This window comes from Crocodylus siamensis, chromosome 7, assembly GCF_052110815.1.
Source record: "Crocodylus siamensis isolate JL-2025a chromosome 7, ASM5211081v1, whole genome shotgun sequence".
Classification (NCBI taxonomy): Eukaryota; Metazoa; Chordata; order Crocodylia; family Crocodylidae; genus Crocodylus; species Crocodylus siamensis.
Window position 1 is genome coordinate 25,480,632 of NC_143401.1, and position 27,068 is coordinate 25,507,699.

A 27,068-nucleotide genomic window follows, 5' to 3' on the forward strand; every position below is an offset into this window, starting at 1 on the left:
ACAGGCCTGATCTAGTCACGTAGCCAATCCCGACCCACCGATAGGGCCATGTTGTTTGGACCATGGAGCTCTTCCTGGGCCTGGAAATTTGGCCATGGGAGAGCAGTGATTAATGGACCCTTGAGTAGCTCTGCATGCCAGGTGACCATGGATCCTGGTTTTCTCTAATAAAAAATTGCAAATTCTGATAAAAATCCCCAAATCCATGATTAGTGAGGCCGCAGCTGGAGTACTGCGTCCAGTTTTGGGCTCCACAATTCAAAAAGGATGTGGAGAAGCTTGAGAGAGTCCAGAGGAGAGCCACGCGCATGATCAGAGCCATGGGACTCTTTAGCCTGTAAAAGCGCAGGCTCAGGGGTGATCTGATGGCCACCTATAAGTTTATCAGGGGTGACCACCAGGATCTGGGGGAACGTCTGTTCACCAGAGCGCCCCAAGGGATGACGAGGTCGAACGGTCACAAACTCCTGCAAGACCATTTCAGGCTGGACATAAGGAAGAATTTCTTTACTGTCCGAGCCCCCAAGGTCTGGAACAGTCTGCCAGTGGAGGTGGTTCAAGCACCTACATTGAACACCTTCAAGAGTAAATTGGATGCTTATCTTGCTGGGATCCTATGACCCCAGCTGACTTCCTGCCCTTTGGGCAGGGGGCTGGACTCGATGATCTCCCGAGGTCCCTTCCAGCCCTAATGTCTATGAAATAAAATGAAATGCCACTATATATATAAGTATCAACTGAACCCAATGTTTTCTTGACATGGTTAGAATTTTAAAGCAGTTTGGAAGCCTACCAGTGCCTCATCAATACAATAAAATAAATTCTAAATACCTGTAAATTTTAGTATTTAATTTTATGTTTTTTATCATGGAAAATCAGAGCTCCCCCTGCCCCTTAGCTCACAGAATGCAGGTCCAGGCCCCTCACTACTAAACCACAGCCCCCCAGCCCCACTGGTGCCACTCACTCCCCCCCTACAGCCCTTCCAGCCCTGCTGGTGCCCCTTGCCCCCCCCCCCCACAGCCCTGCTGAAGGGGGGCCCCAGCTGCCAGACCTATTGGGCCAGGAACCCGAGTCGACAGTGCCCAAGCCCTGGCTTCCACCCACAGGAGGTGGCAGCTCCTGCAGTGTAGCGGAGCACAGAACCTGGCTCCCTCTCCTGTACTGGCAGCACAGCTGGAGCAGAGCCCGTGCAGGGGCATGTGTTGTCTGCCTGTTGCAGGCTCAGGGAGGGGCAGCTCCCCATCACTGCGTGCACTCCTGTGGGGAGGGAACAGGGGACCCGTGCCCACCTGATCTGTGCACAGGGTGGGGGTGGGCTGCCCATTGAGGACTCAGGCTCCTTGCCCTGCTGCTCTCCCCCCAGGGCCTGACAGGTGGGACCTGGCATGGCAAGGCACAGCAGGGCTGGGTGGGAAAACTCCTTCCTGCTATGAGCCCTGTGTAATCCTGACAAGGTGCCCCCTGCCTGCCTGGAAGCAGTGGGGGCAGTGGTACAGGGTTGCTACCCTCGCTGGTGTGGGGCAAGCAGGGAGTGCATCACCAAGGCAGCACAGAGCTTGCAGCTGCAAGGAGCTTCCATGTCCAGCCCCGCTCTGCTCTGCCGTGCCATGCCAGGTTCTGGCCGCTGGGTTATGGAGGCCCCGGGGGAGGGAGCAGGGCAGGGACCCTGAGCCTGCAGCAGGCAGCCCACTCCCACTCCACACAGATCTGGAGGGCACGAGTCCCTGCTGTTCCCCTGGGAGTGCACGTAGCAGCCCCCACACTGGACAAGCCTCCTGCAGCTCTGACATGCTTCCCATCGGAGTCCTGTGGCCATGCATTCTGGTCCTGGGCCCCAAGACCCACACACCACCCAGCTGGGCAGCAGAACCAGCCCCAGCCCAACTCCCTCCCTATGTGGGCCTCAATTGCCCCTGCCTCCACCCCTGCCAGACTTACCTGTGGGAGCTGCTCTCCAGGCTGCCTGTTTGCTGCTCCCCAGGCACCCCCTGCCTGACTGCACTTCTCCCACTCCCCCCCAGGCCCTTGGAGGCTGGAACTCTGCGAGTCTGCAGAGAGCTCTTTGCAAAAGTGCAAAATCCATGTTCTTCTCTGTTAAAATAAGAATTCTGTGTTTTTCTCCATTATCCCAAGGAAAATGGAAAATCTGGATCCTGCAGATGACACAGCTCTGTGGGCCAGAGCTGAGCACCCCGACCTAGGGAACATACCATCCAAATACAGAGCAGACTCAATGGGTGCCTATACACCAGCATGGAGGCTGCTCCAATGTGCTGGAATTCCAGCACATCAGAACAGACTCAATTAATTGCGTCTGCAGGAGCATGGCAACTGCCACACCCCAGAAGCCTCCTTGTGTCTTGTGTGTCAGCATCCCTGCACTTAAAAATGGTGGTGGGGCTTATAGAACAAGCTTTAGTTCAAGCGCCCCTACAACCATTTTTAAGAATGGGGCTGCTGATACAGGAGATGCAATGGTGCTTTAATTAGAACAATTCTCAGAGCTGCTCTACTTAAAGCACGGCCTCCCCTCTACCTCCGGAGCACATGTAAAAGTGCCAAGTGTTGTTTATTTGGTGAAATCTGGTGCAACTGCAGCCCAAAGGGAGCACATCTTACTGGATTACCAGTTTTCTTTGCCCAAGAAGCAGCCCTTTGGGAAGAAGAGGAAGAAAATGAGAGGTTTCACTATGCCAAGAAACTGCCTGAACTACAATCTTCTAATAGGCTAACAGTAACCCATTTCTTATTATGAGAGAATCGATACCATCATGGCCATATTTTATAACCCAGAAAAGCACATGTAACAGCTCAGCATATTTATCAGTGATTTAAAAGTAAAATGTATGCAAGGATGCTGTGAGTACCTTAAATCAAAGATTAATAAACCTAGAATTTCAGACATAATTTAAACTTTGCTGGACTGTGATGTGATATTTAACAAACATACAATTCTGTTTCATGCATCTCAGTATTGGTAGTCTGGGATTAAACTGATGTTCAAAGATATAGAAGGCTCTTTTTTTTTTCCACCCAGGACAGAATTAAGGTTGTTTGTTCGCCCAGGCTGTCTCCCCTCCTTTTGGTTGCTTATGTACAAGAATTTGGTAATGTTTTGCTAGACGGGAAGTTTGAAGACGGTGTTATTAAGATTATTCAAGAGGAAAAAATGGGATGATATGTCACACTACATTGCTTAGAGGGCCATTTATAAAATTAAAACTCAAACTAATTAATATTATGTTTTAAAAGCAAAATTCAACTTTAACTAGCGAACTGAGACCAATACCTTCATAATCACTCAGAAAGCTCTGACTTCTCCCTTCAACACAGAGCACCAAGTGCTGTTCAACACAATTACGATGGTGATCTCTATTTAGAGAATTAGGAGTGATTCAATCCCCAGATTCGGACTCTAGCCCCACTGCCATTATGCTGCTCATTGATGGCCTTCTGATGCTCTCTCCTGTGCATATGTCTTCCCACTCGACTTCTCTCTGAAATGACCACACAGTAGCTCAGAGGCAGCTGTTTGATGTTGGAATGCAACTCAGCCCCATCTCTTCACTTGAGAGAGCCCGTCAAGCTCTGAACGAATGTGCACAATTCACCTTCAGACTCCAGCCACAATGGGGAGGGAGTGGAACACAGCCTAACATACAAGTTCAAAGGTATATCTCAATGGCGTGAGAACAGATGTGCATGACCCCCACTGCCTCAGCCATCCTGGGCTGTCAGCTTGACAAATGTATCTGTAATTTCAGCTCCAGGAAATCTACCAGTGCAGCTCTCCAGTTTCAGCCCCCTTGTTTCCTTCTGCTCAGAGGCAGCGTTTGTCAGCAGTAACTGATAACTCTATCTGAGGAAAGCCAAGAGTTGTGTTTTACGGGTTATCAAGCCATATGCTGTTCTCAATCAGATTGCCACCGAAGTTGTTATGGGGAACCTTTTTCTGATATATTCTCACACACAGACACATCAGGGGTCCACATTTTCCGTCTTCCGTAGAGATTATCAGACAGTAATTTCTCCTGAGCAAACAGACATGAACAATCTGGAGACAAGACAAAAAGCTAATAAGGATCAAAATTAAACAAGCCATATCCAAGGCCAAATCACTGAGAGAAAGGCCCTTTCAGCACTACATCAGCTTCCAGCTCTCCTTGAACACACAGGGGAGAGGAGGAGGGAACAGCAGGACTTTCACAGAGACAGACACAGGAAGGTATATTGGGCTTTTTGGTTCTTGTTTGGCCTCCAGTCCACAAGCACCAGTTTACAAGGTGACAAACCATTTTGAGAGCTATTATAATGCACCTATTGGAAAAGAGTGGAAAATCACTACTGAAGCTGGAAATCAGAGCTAGGACTTCTGGGTTCTATTTTCACCTCTGCCTTTGACTTTATGAATGACCACGAGTGAGCCTTATCTTCTTGTGCCCCAGTTTCCACATCTGTAAACAGGGATTAAAGTACAGAAAAGTGCTCTGAGGACTGATGTCTGAATAGGACTTTGAGATTCTCAGGTGGAAAGCATGATATTGGCATGAACTAAGACTCTTAAATGAAACACACATTTCAGTTTCATAGTAAGAGGAACTGCTATACTGTATACCAGGGGTGTCAAATTCATTCGGCCCTGGGTCTGGATGAGTGGCACAGGTTTGTTCTGCGGGCCTGATCTGGCCCACAGACCCCTTCCTCAGCATACCTAATCTAGCGGCTCCTACAACCAGTCTGGGACCCTTGATGTATGCGGCATTGATCCTGGAGTGGTTAGAAGAGGTGCTGTGTGCAGCGCAGTCCAGAGGGCCAACTATGCTGCACACAGTGGCCTCCCTGGCAACTCTGGAATTGTGCTGCATGCAGTGCCAGCTCCAGGCAGTCTGGGATCCATGCTGCACGTGGCACCTATATGCACCACATGCAAAGCGGGTCCTAGACTCGTGGAGCGTTCACTGTGTGCTGCACCCAATCCAGCAACTTTGGGATCTGTGCCACATGTAGCTCAGTGCCCAGACTGGCTGAAGCCCCTAGATCAGGTATATTGCAGGAGGGTCTGAACTGGATCAGGAGCAGCACTGGAGGCCAGACAGTAGGGCTCCACAGGTAGGATCTGGCTCATAGACCATATGTTTGAAACATGTACTGTATACATTCCAGAATATGAGAATCCAGATGGCTAGAAGGTGGTAAATTCTTCAATAGGTTCTAATTAAATGAAAAATATTCAGACTTTACTTGCTCATTTGTAACAGTCCCACAGAAGCGGTAAGCAAAATTATTTTTCTCACCCCTGCACCAATTTACTTATCTTGGTTCCTGTACTGCACCATCACTTACCAGTCTGGCATGGCCCTGGAGTTCAGCTGCTAGCAATGGCATTCATTTAGTTCTTGGGGGAAGGACACAAGTGTGTACTTGTTTTGTAAAAAGTCTCATATATGAAGAATACACAGGACTTTGCAAATGCACTAAGTACCCCCCCTCCAAAAAAAAGGAATTGATACTTGGAGCCCCCTACCTTTTACAGAGATATGGACTTTCCTCCATGCATCTGGTCAGACTATGAAACCAAATCTAAGTAGCAGGCTGGTTTCAATCAATGTAGGTGAAGCGAGCTAACAGAAGTAGGCCTTTCCTCCTTTTATGTCCCAACCACATGCCATGGTGCCTCACCTCTCCCTTCCTCTGGAGAGGGGCCACTGGAGTTTTCAGTGAGATGCCTCCCTCCTCGCCTCCCTCCTTTCCTAGAGAGCAGTGTGGTCTCCATAGCGATTACATGTGTATTTTAATTTTCAATAAAAAAAGAAATCCTTCCCACTGCCAAAGTCTCCTCACTGGAGAAATACAAAGCAAGTACCACTGAGTGGCCATTAAGGATAAGAGAATACCAAATAAAACCTCCTTCAAAGAAGAAGATGCAGCAAATGAACAGGCTTATTTTTCCATTTGGCTTCTCCTTCACCCACCCCTGGGTCCTATTTTTACAGAACAGAGACTTCACATTTCCCCCTTGGTACATGCTGGGGTTAAGGCAAGCACATCTTTCTTTGAATGAAGCCCTAACTTGACTGCCTTTTGTCTGGGAGAAGGCACAGTGTTGGATTGGATGTGCCTTCTGAAATGGTTAGCAACGAAAACAAATCCCTTGAAGAAATATTTTACATTAAAGATAGCTTCAAATTCACAATGAAACATTCCAGTACCAGTGTATTCTGAGAACAATGTGTGCTCTCTTTGTTTCTCTGCCAGCCTCTGTGCCTGGCTGGCTTGCTCTACAATGAGTCTGCTACTGCCCAGAGGGAATATTAGATAATAAAGAGCTCTCAGCCTTCCTTTCACCTCATGCCTGGGCTCGTCCTAATGTATATGAGCAGACTTATTTCATAACCTTTGCTTCTTATCCTCCTACCAAACTCTGCAAATGCTTTGTATGAATTAATAAGAAAAAAGACAGCTCCACGAACACCAGTTACTGGGATTCCAGTACCCTTTTGAGAACAGGGTTGCTCTACCCACTACTTCTCCCCTTACTCAGGACAGGATTCTGCATATTCTCCAGCAACTAAGCATTAGGAGTTATACCTGGATAACTAGTTGAAATGAGCTTCACATTCACTCATTCTGCATAACAGAAGATGCTGCTGGCAAAGATGTGAGAGCATGTATGCACTTGGTTGATGGGCTTGTGATGAAGGTGCATGACCCAGCAGGCTTAAAGGGTCCACAAGGGAAAAAGATAATTATCTCAGGCTGTAAGGGATAGTCCAAATGTTTTCTAATAGACAGCAGTTTTTCCTGGCAGAGGAAAACTCCCTCAAGAAAGTATGCACTTGTGTGACAATTAAATATCCACTCCATTCTAATGCAGATGTACAGAGGTAGTCCACTGTCGCACATGAAGACTGCTTGAGAAGGCAGAGATGTATCAAATTTGAAACTACAGAAAGTTTCGAGATGTTTTGTTCAATATCTTCATCCACGACCTGGAAGATGAGTAGAGTGCACTCTCAGCAAGTTTGTAGATGACACTAAGCTGGGGAGGGAGTAGTAGATAAACAGGAGGGTAGGGTTTGGATGCAGAAAGACCTCAACACATTGGAGGATTGGGCCATAAAAAATCTCACGAGGTTCAATAAGTTCTGCACTAAGCACAGAACAATCTCATGCACCAGCACAGGCTGGGGACCAAGTGGGTATACAACAGCTCTCTGGAAAAAGAATTGGGGGTTACGATGGACAGTAAACTGAATATGAGCCAACAGTGTGCCCTTGATGGAAAGAAGGGTAACAGCATACTGGGCTACACCAATAGGAGTGTTGCCAGCAGATTGAGGGAAGTGATTATGCCCCTCTATTCAGCACTGGTAAGGCCACATCTGGAGTACTGTGTCTAGTTTTGGGCCCCCTGCTACAGAAACGATGTGGACAAATTGGAGAGAGTCCAGCAGAGGGCAATGAAAATGTTTAGGGGGCTGGGGAACATGACTTGTGAGGAGAGGCTGAGGGAACTGGTCTTATTTAGTCTATAAAAGCAAAGACTGAGAGGGGGCATAATAGGAACCTTCAACTACCTGAAGGGTTGTTCCAAAGAGGATGGAGACTGTTTTTAGTGCTGGCAGACGACATAACAAGGAAGTTTAGGTTAGATATTGGGGAAAAACTCTCACCTGGAGGGTAGTAAAACACTGGAACACGTTACCCAGACAGGTGGTGGAATCTCCATCCTTGAGGGGTTTTAAGACCTGGTAAGTCAAAGCCTTGGCTGGGATAGTATAGTCAAGTATGGTCCTGCTTTGAGCAGGAGGTTGGACTAGATGACCTCCAAAAGGTCCCTTCCAACCCTAACTTTCTATGATTTTCTATGAAATACCTACACACACCCTGATGCAATCCCTCCTGACAGGATGCAAGGTCAAGTGACAAGATTGTAACTGTGTTTTGAAGCATATGGCTGCATTACCCAGAAAGTATTTTGCCATACCGTAGCTACACAACCTGGAATACATTCCTGGGCCATGTAACACAGTTGTTTCAGTGCTGCAGATAGTAACAGGGCTAATTATTCCAACTACATAGGGTTTAGTTTCATTACACTTCTGAGAATTTATGTAAGAGGGGAAAACTGTATGCATTAGGTCCAGATGGTTCAGAATGATGGAGAACAGAAAGAAAAAAAATATTTTTATAGCTATAAGTGTTCAAAGCAGATAAGCCTTATATGGGTGCTGCCAGATAATTGCAGCAGAGAAACAGGAACCAAAACCTTCTTCATCCTCCATCCACCCCCCCCCCACCCTTCACCTACATTTAAAATAGCAAAAGAAGTAAAGCAAGAAGAGCACCCTGAAAACTCTCTTGTCTTCAACATACTCTCATTACCAGGACCGGGTGGTATTCTGGAAAACCATGTTTATGCAACTATCAAAAAACCAGCATTCCCATCTTTACCCTCTTTATTATGACAGGTGTTGAAAACTAAGAATCTGGGATCATGGCTGGCCCAATGAAAGTTTTCTGGCTTGCATCCCAGGGCAGCCTCTTGCTTCTCATGCCAGCAACATTTAGCAATGGCACAGGGAGAGTGCTGCTGGCCCTCTTGCCTGGTTAATTAAGGAACATTTTTAATAGTCACTAAACCAAGTTTCTTCTAATGTGCCTGGACCAGCAGGATGGCAGCTGCATTGCAGAGCCTCATAATGGGTGAGAACTCCTTAGAGTAGCAACAGGGCTATTCAAAACAGCCTCCCCAAGAAAACCCAGCATTAGAGTTCTGATTCAGTTATCTTGACTCAGCGTTATTTACAGCTTTTCTTTTACTAATGCTACTCTCCTTTCTTCACACACATCTGAGGATTTTCCTGTCCAAACTTTCAAATTAACAAATATTAATTTTGAGCCTGGTTTTGCTCGCGAGATGAAAATGAGGATTTAGGTGGCTGGATAACGAAGCACTAGAACACATGCTGTAAAGAACAACCCTGCACTAGCCCTTGGAGACAGACAAGGTATGATCTGATTTTCTAATTTTTCATCTCTAACTCCTCTGATCTTTACAATGATTTCATGAATTATTAACGCTGCTGCAATTTGTTCCTCCTCCCCAGAGCAATCTGGTAACCAAAGAAAAAAATGAATGTAGGAGAAAGGTCAAGATTATGTTACTGTGTTGTGACAAGGAAGACCAGCCTAGGAGAAAGGGTGCAGCTTTGTCAGGAACCCTATGCTGTTCAGGTTCATTGTGAGCTACCAAGAAAGGCATCTGAACTCCTTACTGGCCAATCAGAACCTTCCTTTCATCCTACATATTTCAGAAACTAAATATAACCCAGTAGCAAGCCAAAAGACAGGGAAAGAGAGAGGCAGAGGAGAGGAGAGAACTAACAAAGAGACTTAATAGCCACGGAATGTAGCAAACCAGCGATGCCACATTTTGGTATTAGACACAGCCCAGCAGAGTTCCCTTACTGAATCACCCAACACATTCACTAGCCAACAGTCTCTACATCACTTGTCTGACAGTACAGCTGTTGCAGACAATGACTTGTTAAATTAAGACTCAAATTATGGAACACAAAGGGAAACAAGAAATAAGTTCCTCTGTAGACAGAATAGAACAATCACTGCAATATCTTGAACAAATGCCTACCTTTACAAACCAAGGAGAAGCATGATCTCTCAAAGATGTCTGAAAATCCTGGGTCTGATAAGTTATAACGCTGACAGCTAGCAAGCCAAGGAAACACACTGAGCCAAAAGGAAAGCAAGGAAGAGTCAGAGCCCTAGAACAGCTCCTCACAAAATCCCATATGAAAAAAGTTTGTCCTTCTGGAAAGGGCAGCTGGGCTACATAGATAGTAGATGGCTGAATAGTCACTGGCAGCAATGTCTGTCTTTTCTTCCCTTGGAGTTGACAAAACCTCTCAAATCAGTTAGTGAACAGGAGGACACTGGAATTTTACACCCATGCAGAAAAATGTCAATAAATTCACACTGGAAAAGACAGCTTCACTGCTGAGCATGATATGTACCAGGCAGGCAGAAGCCAGCAGACAGAGATTGCAGCCACAGGTGGGCAAAACAGGGTCCCATACAGGGGCCAGCACCACAGCTCTGGTGTCCCCAGATGCTTTCTCATACCACAGCTCTGTTGTCCCCAAATGCTCTCTCATTTCAGTTCCTCTCTGAAAAGCTTCCATGTTACTCTCTGAAATCCCAGGAGCAATGAGAAGAAACTGAAGGCAGCAGCATCCAGAAGAAGGCAGAGGGAGGCATAATCCAGAGTTCAGACAGTTGTGGCACACAGCAGACCCAAGAGCTCCTTTTCAAGCATCTAACCACAATGAGGCTTTCAACTCCCTTCACACAGCAGCTGACACATCTAGCGGTGTTTCAAAAGCATTTCTAGTGAAGTGACTACATAAGCTTGCTTTTGGTTCAAATGTGGAACGGGGTACAGAGAACCCCCAGGCTTTCTCCCCACCCACTCCCAAACCAACACAGTTTGGTGCTGCTGTGCCACTGAAACGAGCTCCGCTTTTGTCAAGAGGAGGGAAGCTAAAAATGTACTGCCAGGGAGAATGACAGCACAAAAAGCCACATCAATAAGGAGTAGGAGGGATTTGGGAGGGAGAGAGAGAGGGAGGGAAGGAACATAGCCTACACAGACAGCAGCACCTGACACTCCAGTCCACTCTATGTTGCTGGGGGGCGGGGTTACATGTTAGGACCTGGCCATTTTCGTACTGAATGGAAAAATGTAATTCAACCCAAATTGGGTTCCCTCGTATTCTTCACTTCCTACTGTACAGTTTTGTGATGCCTAACAAGATGCTGTTTTACCCCAGACATGGCTGCATCTCATAAGAACTGTATGCTTAAAAACATTTTCCTTCACACGTGGCTTGAAAAGGGCACTAGAGTTATTCAGGAAGAAAAGCACAACATGCATTAAGATGATGTTATTGCCCAGCAATGGATAAAGGACAGAGTGCCAATCATTGCTGAATGCACTTAAGGAATCAATAGCTGTCTCCCTCAAAAGGAGTGAGCATGTGTTTAAAGGACATCTAGAACATTTTAAAACATTTGGGCTCCATACCTAAAAGGGATCCCAGTATGTATCTTTTGTCATTGTGTTCTAAGCATTCTCATTAACGTGAAAGAATATTAAGTAACAGTACGCAGTAATGCAGCTTTTTGTACACCTTTACATTAAAAGCTGTGCAGAACCAACAAGAACAACAAAACTAAACTAAACATTTTATTTTATGATTAGTCTAAAAGTGTTTTAATCCTTAGCACCAGGCCACTGTAACCAAGCCCTGTGACTGTAAATGAATTCTTTCAAGAAATTACATGCAGAAAGTCTATATTAAAATTTCCCACCACAGTATTAATCATATGAGAGCCAGAAAACTCACTACAAACTTCTTCTGACTGCACACAAGTTAGCAATAATTTTCAAAAGAGCCAAGATTTCCTTCATAATTTCTCTTTTAGTTCTTGGGTATGTTGTCCCTAGGCCTGCAGATTTATAGAAATATAGGTTTGTTAGACACTTATTGATTGTCTTCTTAATTTTATTTTCTTTGGTATGATTAATGACTCCTTGGGTGTAGACAGACGTTAACCCTAGCTTACCATGTTCTAAATCCATGTTAAACCCCAAGGCCGTGTCCAGATGAGCGCAGCTGTGTGGTATGTGACACTGCAGAACCTCCTGCGGCACCACACATGTTAACTTGCATCACCAGGGGTGTTGACCACAGGTGATCCTGGTGTCAAAAAGACCCATGCAGAAAAAAAGCATGGCAGCGCATGTGGCTGCCCCATGTGCTGCTCAAAACCAGAGCCTGGCCCACTGGAGCCATGCTCCGGCTGCTGGCCAGGATCCCAAAAGCAGGAGTGCCACAGCTGCAGCTTCCCCAGCTCTCAGGACCCCAGATAAAGCTGCTGGGGCCAGCACAGTTGCTGGCCCCAGGCTACTCTACCCCACCCAAGGAAACCTGCTGTGCACCAGAGGGCATGTGGCATGGGCATTCCTTGGGGACAAGTAGCAGCAGCACAAGGTGTGCCACTGCTTTTGTCCTTGGGGAACCAAACATATGCACTCATCTGGATGCAGCCCAAGAGTCCAGATGTAAAGACCACCTAAGATAGGCTGAACCTTCCTGGAATTTTTCAGAAGCACACCAGGGAAATCAAGTACTGTTTTCAGCTGGTTGTCTGTGAACCAGCTCAGTATTACTTAGGGACACAGCATTCCCTCCCAAGTTTCTGTTCAGTCTTCCACATATCCCAAATTGTACCACTTCCCATCCCCAGCCCCAACGTGTAGAGAGAAAGGGGCTGCTCCTGAAACACAGCCAGGACTCTACAATGTTACAAGGATTTGAACTGTAAATTCAATGATTAAGAACCCCAAAAAAGGGGTGCACCGATAGACATTTTGGGGGCCAAGACATTCAAGGAGGCATATCAGCCGATACCGATCTGATTTCCGATGCAGCTGCATGCAGCTGGTAAGTCTGCTGTGGTGAAAGGGGAGGGAAGGATTGTGGAGGGGCAGATCAATGCCAATGCCCTCCATGGTGAAGGAGGGAGCGGGGCTGGGGTTGGTGTTGCTCAGCTGGATGAAGCCGCAGCTCGTTTGGATGTGGGGGGAGAGCTGGCTCCCACCGCTGTGCATTGCTGTACACCACTCATTTGGTGGCTCATCTGGCAGCTCCTGCCGTTTGTCCAGGATGGCATGGGGGAGGGGCATGTACCCCTGGATCTGCACAGGGCAGAGTGGGCTGGGGCCAAGGGGGGTACACTGCACTGCGCTTGGGGTGGGCGGTGGCAATGCTGGAAGAGGGCCATAGGGGCCTCCTCCTGTCCCTTTCACTCACCAGGATGTGGGTCCAGCTGCGACTGTTCTGTCTCCCCTCTTGTTGTGTTGCACTGAGCAGCCCTGATATTCCAGTGCCCTGCCCAAGCTATTGCCCCTCTCAGTCCCAACCACAGCCCCCTGCTGGTGCCCCTCACTCCCCAACCACAGCCCCCTGGGCCCTACTGGTGCCCCTCACTCCCTATCATATCCCCCTACCCTCCCCAGCCCTGCTGGAAGGGGCCCCAGCTGCCAGTGATACAGGGCTGGGACCTAGGTCCAAAGCTCCCTGTACTGCCTGAACCCCAGCTGCTGCCTGCAGGAGGCAGTTGCTGCTGCGGAGCACAGCACAGAGCCTGGCTCCCCCTCCCGCATTGGGCGGCACAGCCAGAATGGAGCCCACTGCGGGGGAAAGGCAGATGGGGGCTGCCCACTGAGAGCCTGGGACTCCCTGCAATGCTTCTATTGCTTCTACAGCCCAGCAGGCAAGACCTGGCACAGCAGGGCAAAGTGGGACCAGGTGGGGAAGCTGGGAGCTCCGCACCACCATGGCAAGGCACCTCTGCCTGCCTGGCAGCAGTGAGAGGTACAACTTGATGCTTCCATCCCTCCTGCTGGCAGGCAGGCAGGGGCTTGCCCTTCCAGGCTGAGCAGCAGTGGCAGCGTTGGGCAGAAACTGTTGCTCAGAATGGGGGGGGGAAGCGGCTCCTCCCCCTCATTGGACAGTTCTCGCTGCAGCCGCTCAGAGCCTGCATGGCACTGGGCTGCCCTGCAGCTCCACCACCATCACCATCACCATCACCATCACCTCCAGGCTGCCCTGCAGCTTCTCTGCACTGCCACACTGGGTAGCCCAGAGATGGTGGTGATGGCAGCAGAGCTGCAGGGCAGCCTGGCACTGTGTAGGCGCCGAGTGGCTGCACAAAGAACTGCCTGCTAGTGGCAAGGAAGTGGGGCCACTTTCCTCCCACACTGAGCAACAGTTTCTGCTTAGGTTTCACCACTATTGCTCAGCCTGAACTGGTGGGTCCAGAGCAGGCACGGGGTGCACTGGGTTAGGGGTATGCATACGGGTCCCTGTCATTACCATGGGGCTGGGGCCAACAATACCAGCAGCTGGAAGGAACCTCCCCAGCCCTGCTTCATGCCCAGGGGGCAGCAGGAAACAGCACAGCCAGGCAGTGCAGAGCAGGTGTGCCGGGTCGGTGGTTTTGCGTGCTGATCCCCACCAGTACTACGGAGCTGAGGCCAGCAGCAGCCTAAAAAGGTAGTCCAGTTGCAGAGCTGCTGCATTCTGGCTGCATGCACAGGGGTGGCAAGACACTCTACAGCCCAGCAGTGTCTGGGCCAGGTGAGACCAAGGGACCTGCCATGGGCTGGAGAAAGCCCCTCCTTGGGTCAGATCTGGCCCATGGGCTGCATTCTGCCCATCTCTGCTCTAGAAGGAGGTGAATTGGACAGCACAGCTTTTGAGACAGGGGTTGAAAAGCCATGCAGATCCTGGAGGAACCCCTGAGCACACAGCCCCCTGGGAACTACAAGCAAGCAAGCCTCACAGATCCCAAGTGTCCAGCAACCCTTCTACGTCTCTCTGGAAAGCATGATGGTCTGGGTACTCTGCCATACATACCCTGCTGGCATTGTGGCAGCTGTGCAATCCCTAAAAGGTGACCGTTCTACTTAGAATCCTGAGCTGTGCGTGTCTAGATATTTCTGTCTAAAGACAACTGTGAAGTGGTTCCCAATCAGTGGTATACTTGGAATTGTTCAAGTGTTAGGTCTGTATGCACCCTTAAACATACTGGGCATCTATTCAAAAAGCCTACTTCATTCACCCTTCTACAACTACACTCCTCAGCCTGCCATGCAAAGACTAGTCCTTGCTTGAGGAAGGGCACTCTAGCTAAAAAAAAAGACAGAAAGCAAATAAAGTAAATATGTGCCTTTAGAGATTAACTATATAAGAGCTATATACAGAGCACAAGCTTCCATGAACTCAAGTTAATTTCATCAGACAACCAGCTTGGTGCTCATATGAGCATTTTATCTTGTGGTAAACCCCAGAACTTACTGATGGACAAGTCCATTGTCCCACATTAAGTACCAGCAAAGTATTCAAAATAATCACTTTTCCTTGGAACAACTGCAGCTACTTTAACTGCCATTTAAGCCTACAGCTGTGCCCTGCCTGATCAGGACAGCAGGAAATAAGCTGTCTGTTTTTACTTTCTGTGTCCAAAAGCTTACCTAACCTCTCCCCCAACTATTCAGCTGGTCCAGTAAAAGATACATGAAAAAAATCCATAAAGCAAGTCCCTTTCCTACAACTTGTTGCTTGTTTCTCCCAGAGTTCCTGAAAGCAGAGAGGAATTAAGGCCAGAAACTGAAAAACTGTAACTACTTACCCATCTGATCCACTTCAGTTCAGACAACAGGTCCTTTCCAAGATGGGGAGCACAGGGATACCCTTCTTAGGGAGCTGCAGGGAAGCATTAGCTTTTCTTACCTAGGCTTTGGGCTCTAATGCAGACCCTTTTCAGCCTATGCTTGTTCATTACAAGAAATGTTTCCCTCCTAGGAATCAAACAACGCAACCTGGGAAAAGTTGCGTCCTGCTATCAACCAAACCACCACTGTATCTACTATACTTCTGAAATCAGCTCCCCCCTTGGTGACAAGCTCCCCAGTCACAAAGATCAGGATAGTGATCCTTACCAGGGTGCTCTGGCACCCTAGGGTGCTTTGAGATCCTTTCAAGGGTGATACACAATGTTAGCAAAGTTAGGGCTGCAACCATAATTCACAGGATGAACGCAGGGGGTGTGTCCATACAAGCGCACACGTGCCTCTTGCAGTGTCTCAAAGCCCCTTGCATGTGCAGCAACAAAAAAAAAGATCCCCGCGCTGCAAATTTGGGGGGAGCTGATTGGGGCCGGGCAGGGCAGCAATCCAGGCGGCTGGGGGAGCAAGCAGTGGTCTTCTGTTTTAATTGCGGAGGAACATGAATTTTGGGGTATTTTACAGAGTGACTTCGGGATTTTTTTTAATCAGGGATTTTTCAGTTTTCAAATAGGGAACGCCAGAATTCCTGCTAGGGAGGCAAGTGGCAGGACCCAGGCAGGGCAGCCTGCTCAGAGCTGGCACCTTGGACCCAGCTGGAGGTGGCTGACCTCTTGGCCAGTTGGGGTCAGGAGGACATGCTTTGACGGTTCAAAGCAGGCCACCAAACTGGGAACAGCTTCCAGGCAATAACTGCCCAGATAGTCAGGCAGAGGCACACATGGCAGTAGTGCCGCAGAAAGGCCAACTCTGCAGCCACAGCCCACTGGCAGCCGGCCCAGAGGGGCAGATGCCTCTACTGGCCATGCAGTCCCCATCCAGGTCTGGCAGGTCCCTGGCTGAGAATCACTGGGCTTATCTACACATTCATTAATGCATTTTTGTTAATGAACATTAAATGTAGTACCTCTGGGCACCTATACATGAGCGCAGAGGCTGCCCCAACACGCAGGAATTAAACTGATCGAGTCTGTTGAAGTGTGGTAATTGCTATGCTCCAGAGGTCTTCTGCATCTTGTGTATCAGCATCCCCACACTTAAAAATGGAGGCAGGGGAGCTTTATCTAGAGCTCATTGAATAAGCTTTAGTTTTAGGCATGGGGACACTGATATACAAGACACGGCAGTGCTTAAATTAAAGCGCCGCCTCCTCACCCTCAGATCATGTATAAAGTGCCCTTCATTGTGAGGAACTAGAAAAAGATGCATTAGCCTATTTTAATGCACATTAGAGAACGAGCACATTTTTGGTGATGCTTTAATTCATATTAAAATAAGCTAATGAGCATTAAAGTACATATGTAGACGTGCCCACTACAGTAACTTTGGGATTTTTTTTTATCAGCAATTTTTCAGTTTTCAAATAGGGAATGCCAGAATTCCTGCTAAGGGGGCAAGTGCCAGGGCACTTCAGTAGACATTCCCACTATATAGTTTCATAGTTTCTAGAGTCGGAAGGGACCTGAGTAGATCATCTAGTCCGACCCCCCGCCATGGCAGGAAATAATAATACTGGGGTCAAACGACCCCAGCAAGATGTTCATCCAACCTCCTCTTAAAAACCCCCAGGGTAGGAGTCTGCACCACCTCTCTTGGAAGTTGGTTCCATATCCTAGCCATCCTGACCGTGAAGTAGTGCTTCCTGATATCTAGCCTAAACCTGCCCTCTGCCAGCTTGTGACCGTTATTCCTGGTCACTCCTGGCAGTGCTCGGGGGAACAGGGACTCCCCCAATGCCTGCTGATCCCCCCTGACTAATTTATAACAGGCCTTCTCTTGTGGAGGCTGAATAGGTTCAGGTCCTGTAGCCTCTCCTCATAGGGCCTGCCCTGCTGCCCCCTGATCATGCGAGTGGCCCTCCTCTGGACCCTCTCGATGCTGTCGACATCCCTCTGGAAGTGTGGCGCCCAGAACTGGACGCAGTACTCCAGTTGCGGCCTGACCAGTGCCGCATAGAGGGGGAGGATCACCTCCTTGGTCCTGCTTGAGATGCATCTGTGGATGCATGACAAGGTACGGTTGGCCTTCCTGACTGCCTCCCCACACTGCCAGCCCATGTTCATCTTAGAGTCAATTATGACTCCAAGATCCTTTTCCGCCTCCGTGCTGACAAGAGGGGAGTTCCCCAACCTGCAGGTATGGTGCCGGTTGTTCCTCCCCAGGTGCATCACCTTGCACTTGTCTGTGTTGAATCCCATCCTGTTCACATCCGCCCACCCTTGTAGCCTGTCTAGGTCTGATTGAAGCCTGATGCTTCCTTCTAGTGTGCCCACATCCCCCCACATCTTAGTGTCATCAGCAAAATTGAACAGGGTGCTTTTTACCCCTTTGTCCAAATCACTGATGAAGATGTTGAACAGTGCGGGCCCGAGGACCGAGCCCTGCCCATGTCCTTCCAGGTTGAGAAGGACCCATCCACTAACACCCTCTGGGTGCAGCCCTCCAGCCAGTTGGCGACCCAATTGACTGTGTGGGCGTCGACACCACAGTCCCCCAGTTTCTTGATGAGAACGGGGTGAGAGACAGTGTCGAAGGCTTTCCGGAAGTCCAGGAAGACTATATCCACTGCTACCCCTGCATCTAATGATCTGGTAATCTGATCATAGAAGGCCACCAGGTTGGTCTGACAGGACCTGCCACTGATGAACCCGTGTTGGTTGCCCCTAAGCATGCAGTCCCCAGCTGGCCCCTCATGGATGTGTGCCAGCATAATTTTGTCAAACAGCTTGCCTAGGATCGAGGTAAGACTAACTGGCCTATAGTTTCCTTAGAAAAGTATCCTTCAGACACTTTTGATAAACGAGGTAATTAAATCAATTTTAAGAACTGATGTTGGACCATGCAATTATACATCAGCATAATGGCTGAGAAGGAAAAGCAAACCTCCATCCCTTCATATGAATTGAAAGAAATCCCCTTCTCTCATTACCAAGAATCCTGGTTGTATCTGATTTTAAAAAATCCCCAATTTTCAGTTTTAAAAAAAAGTAACCCCAAATCCACATTTTTCCATGATTTAAATTAAACACCTTTTTAAACCAGAGAAAACCAGGATCCCTGCTCATCACTAACATAATGCCTTGGAAGTAACTGGAAGCCCTGGAGCTGTACACATTCTAAGAGTGCTAAAGATCCAACCGCTATCTTTCCTTCAGTGTCTGGCTACAAATCTTATACTTTATAATTATGAGAAATCCAGCTGAATACCTGACCTAGCCGTGAGTGGTAAGAAAGTGAACTTTATGCGTCTCTGCATCTACCTAACCCACTCTGCATAAAAAATATTAGCATATTTTTCAGTAATGATCCTCAATAATAAACCCTGACATGCCTGGGGTCATTACAGTCCAACTGTACATTTACTGGGATGTTTGTTAAAGGATAATGACCATTCTGAGCCCAGCACAGCAGTTATCCCTGCACTCAGGCCTAGCTTTCAGCTTCAGAGCTGGCACTGAATGATCAGTTCAGAAGCAACAAAAAAGTCAGTATCTTTGCAGCCTTCGATAGTTAAATAAAAGGATGACTCTACTCAGGTAAATCTCTTAGCCCAGGGGCAGTGAACTTGGGGCATGCATGCCACTAATGGCATGGGCAGCTTCTGTGTGTGACACCTGGCAGACTGGGGAGGGACAGCCAGCACAGTGGCTGATAGGGCAGGATGCAGAAACCAGAGCAGCAAACCAGACAAGGAGCAGAAAGACGAGCACCAGATTGGGCAGGAAGCAAGGAGAAAAATAGAGCAGTTGATTAAGCAGGGGAAAAGGATCAGAGTGGCCCTGGGGAGGAGGGGTAGTTTGTGGCAAAAAAATTGGCCCCCACTGTCTCAGCAGCTCTAGATAAAGATCTCGTTGATATCCCATGGAGCCCTGTTAATCCTTTCTCAGATGTCTGTGGTATTAACAGGGCTGTGCTGCTAACTTGTTTACTTGGATGTTTAAAATGACTAATTGGAAAAGCAAACAGCCTCTTCATACCATCCCATGTCAGGGAAGCTGCAACCACCACAGTCATAAGTTTTTTTTTGTCCGACACCCTTCTTTCCTTCTCAGATTCAGGCCATTCTATCTCTGTAGTGTAGACAGGCCCTAATGAGGGCCTGTAGCAAGGCAGTTCCATTGAGACTGCCTTTCCTGATGCAGCCTGCAACCACCAGGCAGGAACAAAGGGCAAAGCAGGGTGTCTCTGCCAAGCCAAGCTGAGCACAGGAACGTGTACCCTGTTCTCACACAAGCCCCCTGCCTTGATTACTGTTTCATTTCCATTTTGCTCATCATTTTGCTACATTTTACAATGAGGAAGCAGAAAACAGGGCAGGAGAACATACAGCTGCAGCCAGTACTATAAACCTTGAGACTGCAGATGGTAAAAACTGAAATACCTTCTCTCTGGTGACAGCAAGGAGAAAACATGTTTGCATGTAAATTCTGTTTGCATGTAAATATTAGCATCCCTCACTGCTCTTTTTCACAGTAAGAGCTGAAAGTCAGTTCAATACCTTCACCATGCTGTCAGTGATGTTAATCAGAATTAAATTCAGAAACATGGGCATGAGGTTCAACTGTTACAATTTGAGAGAGGTTCCACTCTCCCAAAATCTCCTTTAGGACTGGGGTGTGCAAAGCCACCCCCCAACTCCAGCTATCTACAGTATATAGTTCTTAGTCAAGAACTTACATTGCTGGGTACCCACGTAAGGGCATTTACCTTCTATTCTTTTGTTAACAAGAGTTAACAAGGCTTTCTTAGGTGGTATGTTTTATTGGACCAACTACGGAGGTGGGATGAAGTTAGATAAGCTTTTGAATGCAAGACCTGATTACCGATTTACTTGCCTGGAACCTTCTGAGGAATCAGAGGGAACTCTCTACTCTCTACCAGTTCTGGAAGAATACAGGAAGACAGAAGGGCACTTTATCCAAGCATTTTTCAATAATATCTGGTTTTCTTGGTCCAAGGATTTATTGGGGAATTATGTTCCTTTGACTTAATCCTCCTCTGAATTCAGGGGCACTGTGTCCCACTGGTCTGGCCGGGGGAGACACCAATTACATCCAATAATAATTGGCCTAACAAACCAATACAACTGCTACCAAAGTGCAAAAGAAGAGGGACACTTTGGGCATGTGTCCTAATCTGCTCAAACCTTAAGAGCATGCAATCCTTGTAGGAGATGTTGCTCGATTTCCAGCTATACTGAATACCTGTGTGAAACTTCAGAAAGGGAGCGTCTCACTAGCGACAAAGAGAGTCCAAGTCAATCATAAAATGCTTGTTCTTTCATATTCTGAACGAAATAGACTCCCAAGTTTTGCTGGATGGGTATGGATGTTCCTGAATGCAGTGGATCAACTTGTCAGAGGCTCAGATTCCTAAGGACATAACACCTCCCTTATTTCCTGTCATCTCACTTATCCTATCTGAGGGGTGACCACCATGTCCTGTGATCAGGAGATTCAAGCAACAGGCTTGCCCTTTCTACCCCGCTTCACTGAACAGAAGGGAAGGAGTATGAGGTTCCAGATTTATCACTAGAACTTGTCAGCAATGTGACAGGATATAGAACATGCAGATAATTTTTTTCACTTGATCAGTGTCAAACTGGTGAGATGGTACTGTTGTGTAGCAGCTGCTGCAACAGATGCAATAAATGGAAACAAGGTCTTTAATCTGTTCTGGCTGCTGAATGGATAGGTTCTTATTGTCCCTCAGTTGGTTTCCCAGCTCTGGGGCAGACTTTGGCAGTATGGTGAATGCCTAAGCTTAGTGCTTCAGTCAAGTCCTAAGGATAACAAAAAGGCTGTTTTTTCCTGAAGATGCATGTAAGTTCTGACCTGAGTAAATGCTATGACTTTGGTTTCATATTGTGAAAAAGTCTATGTTACTATAGTATTACTATTCCAGTGAGAAGGAAAAGTCAATGGTAACCATGAGGCCCTCTTTCTCTTCTGTATGTTACAAAAGGAAATGCCCCCCGAAATGGAGCTAGCCAGATCCAAATCATGAGACTACATTTAGCTCAAAGCACAAGCAAAAAAAGGGTAATGCAGCCCAGTAGGCAGCAAAACACTATCAACAGCAAATACAAATAAGAGGCAGGCTGTTGAAGATAGGACATTTCCCAGGCAAAGTCCTCAACTTCACATTCATTTCCACGGCACATTCATTTCCACGGTTCCTTCAAAAGGGTCCAGATGCATCAAGTTTCCAGACCAGCTGCAAAGTCCACATGGTACACAGATATATTCTCAGTAAATATGCAGTTAATATGGTTCTTTTCTAAAACTGTAAAGTGCTTAGAGATGGTGCAAAATCTAAAATGGATAAATTAATCAATCAATCTAACACTCTTGTCTTTGGGAACAGGCAACTCTGGAAAAGTCAGTGGAATCATAATTGGCCAAAATCCAGCACTGCGTTTGTATCTTGCCAATTTTGTTGAGATGTAATCCAATTAATCAATTCAAATACTTGAGATAAAAGCTAATTGAAACAACTGCAGTTACTTCTACAGCATGACTATGAAAGGGCACAATGAAGAAATACCGTCTTGTACTTGCTCAGAATAACTCAGAGGACACTTCAGTGGTCTTGAAAATATGGGACCTTGCTAGTGAAATTAGGATAACCCCACAACATTTATAACACAAGGCTAGCACCTCCTGTGAAACAGAGAGAGAAAAAAACTAGAGTTTGCTAGAGGTCTAATCAGGTCAACCAGGGAAAGGGTCAATAGATAACTTTAACTGAACCAACTGGAAAGGCAAAGAAAGAAATAGACAAAAGCTGGAAAAGGGTAAAATATATTAGAAGAGGACATGAATGGTCCCCATATTTCTGATTTTTTTTTGCCTTTTTGCTTCTCAACAGGTAGACCTAGTCTGATAGTAAAGAAGATTCTATTGGATACACAGGAAAGCATTAGCTACACTGTGAATACTGCTGTAAAATAAAGTTTGCACCATTGACTCACTTAGCTGATAACTATAGAGTGGTGTTGGGTTTGGACTTCCCCCAGTAGAAGATGACTTAACCACAGTTAGTCAAAATACCACTACTATTACTACTGGAAAAGTGGTGGAGCTTCTGCCAATTGTAAAGAAATCCTGGATCAGCAATGTGATCCACTGTTTAATTAGTAAAGACAATTTAGATCTTGAAAAGTCTCTGCTTCCCTGTGCAGTCACAAAAGTTTTGCAATCACAAACCAGCTGTACTCTGCAGTGCAGTACCCTGATGCCAGTTTCTGATTATATTACAGTAAAAAACCCTCACAAACGATTTTTTTCTCTGCTTTGTAATTAGGCACAGTGACTAGGATGGCTAATTTTAATACTGGAAGTTTCCCTTAATCTTGAAATTTTGCTACCATCCAAAACATGGACCAATTCTAACCTTACTCTGCCTCATTGTCATCAGAGTTAAAAAAAAACACAAAAAACCCAACAGTGTAGTATTGGATGTTCATCTACCCAATGCCAGAATCATCACCACTGTAAACCTTCCTCTTCCTACTGTTGCTGCTCTGCCAGTGATGTCACACAACTGTATGTACATGGTTTACCACTAATGACACTGTTATTCCCTGCCTCACTGTAAACATACAGCTTCCCATATGAAAGTGGTGCAAAGTACATGTGGAATTACACACTGACCAATTTAAATTGGATAGGATGTCTCATGAGTCACTTGCCCATCCTCCTCCACTGAAAATTCTGAACAATTAATTCAGATGATGGTGCTGAAATTTGCAAAAGGAAATGCTCTTTCCACATTTACCATCCTTTAGAAATCCTTTACACATTGGCACAAAGAATTCCTGCCCCAATTCAAGTTCATTCAGTGCCTTTACTAATCCTTGTAGATTTTATTCATGCACAATTGACAGCAACACATATCAAAAGAGTCCACAAGCCCCAGGATTACAATCTGAAACCCACTGTGAAAATGTTATGTGCAGGTAATAGCCTCTCTTCTCCTGCTGCCCTTTGTGGAATTAATGGAGAAGGTTAGTTTGATGCTGCCTTCCGCAGAGATTAAAATGCTTTCCTCAACCACCCTACTTTTTGTACACTGGAACTCAGAAGTACTAGCTGCCTGACAACCTACTCATTTTTCTCTTCCCATTTTTTCAGACCAATCTAATGGCATATACTGGATAAGAACAGCACTACTGGTCTATGCTCCCTTTGTTTCTTTGTAATTTTCAGTGCAACTGAAGCTGTAGAAGTCTACTTATATGAAGCAATCTGAGAGACCCTTAGAGCTGAGAATGTTCATTAGGTCCTCTGATGAAAAGGCTCTTCATCCAGGCATCTCCAGCACAGACACAAGCGCAAATCACCTCTCCTGTAGCCAAGCAAAGAATCTAGGAACCTTTCAACTGGGATGTGACATGACTGTATTGCCTCTAAACTTCTGCCACTAAAATAGGACTGTCATTTTTAAAGTTTTATCTGAAAACATGCAAGTGTCAAGGGCCTGAACTTTAGTGGGCTTTGAATCAGGAACTCAGAGAGGAATGGTGTAACTCTGCAATACCACAGAGGTTCAGCACCCAGGCACAAACTCACCACTTTTTACTATATCACTTAGATGAACCACAGAATGCTAACAGCATCCCTCTCCTTCTATCTCTACGTAGATGCAGACAGAATTGATAGAGAACACACAAGGCATTCCTTTCACCGCAGAATTTCCTGTTAATTATTTTTATAACAACTCCTGACATTTCAGTCAAAGCTGGAGAATTAGTGTGCTGGGAGCTGTGCAAAAACACAAACACAAATTGGTAGATATGTTTCCTGGAGAGGGTTCTCACAGCTGTTGGGCACAGTGCCACTTCAAGAGGCTCAGAAACTCTTCAGCTGGAATTTTTTTTTAAAACTTTTAGGAACATGTATAATCCACATCCTCCCAGTTCTTTTTCTATCCAGTTCAAGTCTGAATTAATGGACGCTGAACAATTGCCCAACGTGTTGCCCAGAAGGCATGCAGGTCATAACTCCATTCAGGAATTAAAAAAAAACAAAACAACCAAAACCAAAACAAATATTTAGCAACAAGTCTACAACCTTCTTGTGTGGTGCCCAATCCCCACCTCCCCATCTCCCTTTAAGAAGGGCACCAGAAATTCCCTTCTTATGCAATTTAACTTCCATTCTCAGGCACACTGACAGCTCTGCTACTGAGGGCAACAATGTAACACTGTGTCCTTTCCAAATCATTCTGTGCAACTAAAAAGAGATGTTAAATAAGAGAAACTTTATTGGCTCAATTCAAGTCCAACCTCCTTCCCTAACCTGGTCCCCTGCCTCTTACTTTGAGGCGAGAGCGTGGAAGAAATGGAACTGAGTGACATATTCTTTTCCCCCTCACTTAGAAGTGGAGGTGTCTGCACAAAGCAAATCCAAAGACCTTACACTCACCTCCAGCGACACACTGCAGAATGGGAGCTGCTTGCTAGAGACTTCTCTCCCCCACACAACTTTCTGTTTTAAAATAAATAAGAGAGGAACATTGTTATAAAAGGTGTTCCATTCTCCCCTTCCTAAAGTCAACTCTCAACAGTGTTTGTAAATATTTGCTTAGCAAGAGCACTTTCACTCTCCAGAAACAAAGTAACAATTACATTATAGTAACCACTTTATGAGGGCAGAATAAGGCACTGAAAACACCTCATTTGCAGTGACTGGACAGCTATCGAGGCTGCATGGTAGAGTTGCATTTCTGCGCAGAACAGAGTGAGACAGAGTAGGATGAGCTGAGAATGACAAATGCTAAAGAAACAAGAGGACAAATGCTAAAGATTTGTCTGGATGCAGAGAGAAAATACAAAGAAAAGAAGGAAAAAATGTGGTGAGTTGACAGACTCTCCTGTAATTCCAATGGGATTTCTCATCTCCTGTCTAATAATACTTCTGCTACCTTTAACATGATCAATAAAGTGAACTATTAAGTCTTTGCCCCCTTTCTTTTGGCTACATATAATTCAATTCAGTCAGGCTTCATTGGTATGACAAACTATACACAGACCATGAAAGCACAGGAAAGAATTAGATCATAATGTATATACAGAAGCATGAATGATCAACCCAGGACTGGTGACACGCCTTGCTTCACCCAACTACCTATCCAGGTGTCATTCAGATGATAAAAATGTTGCTTTGTGAAGTTAATTTAAACAGAAGAAACTTCAGCACATATGGAACAGGTGGCAGCTTGCCGGTGAGAGTACTGGACACAGTCACTAGAGCACAGATGGGGGCACTTGTAATAGGACAGAAATACCAGGGTTATCTACTGCACCTGCTGGGCAGCCTCTAGAGGCAGAGCTTCCACTGCAGACCTGCATCAATGGTGGAAGAAAGGCTGCTCTCCTGAAACACCCTGGAGCTCCAACAGGTGCTGATTCAGCAAGGCACAGCAACTCCAATCCTGCGTTGACCAGGGGGTTGGACTAAATGACCTCCTGAAGTCCTGAAGTCCCTTCCAACCCTAATTTTCTATGATTCTAACTTCCCCGGGATGGGGAGTAACTTTAATTATTTCGTACCCAAATAGCAACCAAACAGGAAATGGACTTGTGCTGTTCTATAACTGAATAAACTATCCTAGGATGGGCACTTCCTTCTGCATTCTCAGGCAGCAAACTCATGGAAAGTGTGTGGGAGACTCCTCTCTTCCACCAATGTTGTAATATGGGCACCTTAAAGGCTTTAGTCTCAAGAATTCTCCTTGGCATGTTGGTATGCCCAAACTCCATCTCGCCTGCTGATTACTAATCCATACACACAAGGCCATTTTGCTAGGCTCTAGACATTTACCAGAAGACTACTGAGCACTATTAGGAATGCCCTATTCCTTTAGAGGTAAATAAGCCATTTCCCTGGGCAGATCAGATGGTGTCAGATCAGAGCAGCAGGCAAAACAATTAGATATGATAGCAAAATGATTACTGCTCAGTCCCAAAGGCTGGGCCATCAATGTCACTGCAAAGGAAACTGATTTAAAACCAATGAAAAGGAAACACTTTTCCATACAATGCCCAATAAAGCCATGGAACTCACTGCCATTATATGTAACAGAGTCAAGAGCTTAATTATTATTCACATGGCTACTGCAGCAATACGTCTACTGCATGCTAGGACCTCTTTTTGCTAAGCACAGCACATGGATTCAGAAAAACAACAGACCCTACCCCAAACAGTATTAGATTAGACATGTATATGACTAATAAGCATATCAGACAGCCAATCAGCTCAAATTTAGTTGAAAAATATAACTTTGCTAGGGGTGAACATGGCCTGGATTTAGCATATCTATGAACCCCTGAACAGTGGGAGTTGGAAAGCTGCTGTCCTTAGAGGCAGATTAAGCCCTGACAGCCCACAGCAAAGGTGCCTGCATCTCACTCTCCAGTCTCTGGTGCAGGTTATAGTTCATAGCTCTTATCTGGTCTGGCAAGTTTTGCCTTCTATGTACACCATGTATTTTAAAAAGCTGATGGAGAAGAATTATTCCCAGGCTGCTGATGAATCCTAGACGGCTTAACAGCAGACAAGGGCTGTTGCTGTACAATAGATCACAGAAACAGCGAAGACATGAAGAGAAGAGTGTGGGGCTGTGATTA

At 46.3% G+C, this 27,068-nt stretch overlaps 1 protein-coding gene across 13 annotated transcripts in view; it reads right to left on the reverse strand.

The window, feature by feature from the left end:
• NDST2 (N-deacetylase and N-sulfotransferase 2) overlaps nt 1-27,068 on the reverse strand; it is a 254,323-nt gene that overhangs the window by 68,862 nt on the left and 158,393 nt on the right. For 7 of the 13 annotated variants that reach the window (XM_090057084.1, XM_090057080.1, XM_090057076.1 and 4 more), the window contains one exon: nt 24,865-24,927. The exons of 5 other annotated variants lie outside the window; for them this stretch is intronic. The gene's annotated coding sequence lies outside the window, so the exon portion shown is untranslated. Of the gene's footprint in view, nt 1-9,655; nt 10,483-24,864; nt 24,928-27,068 lie in introns of those variants that run through there. One more of the 13 variants, XM_090057088.1, reaches the window with a different exon arrangement.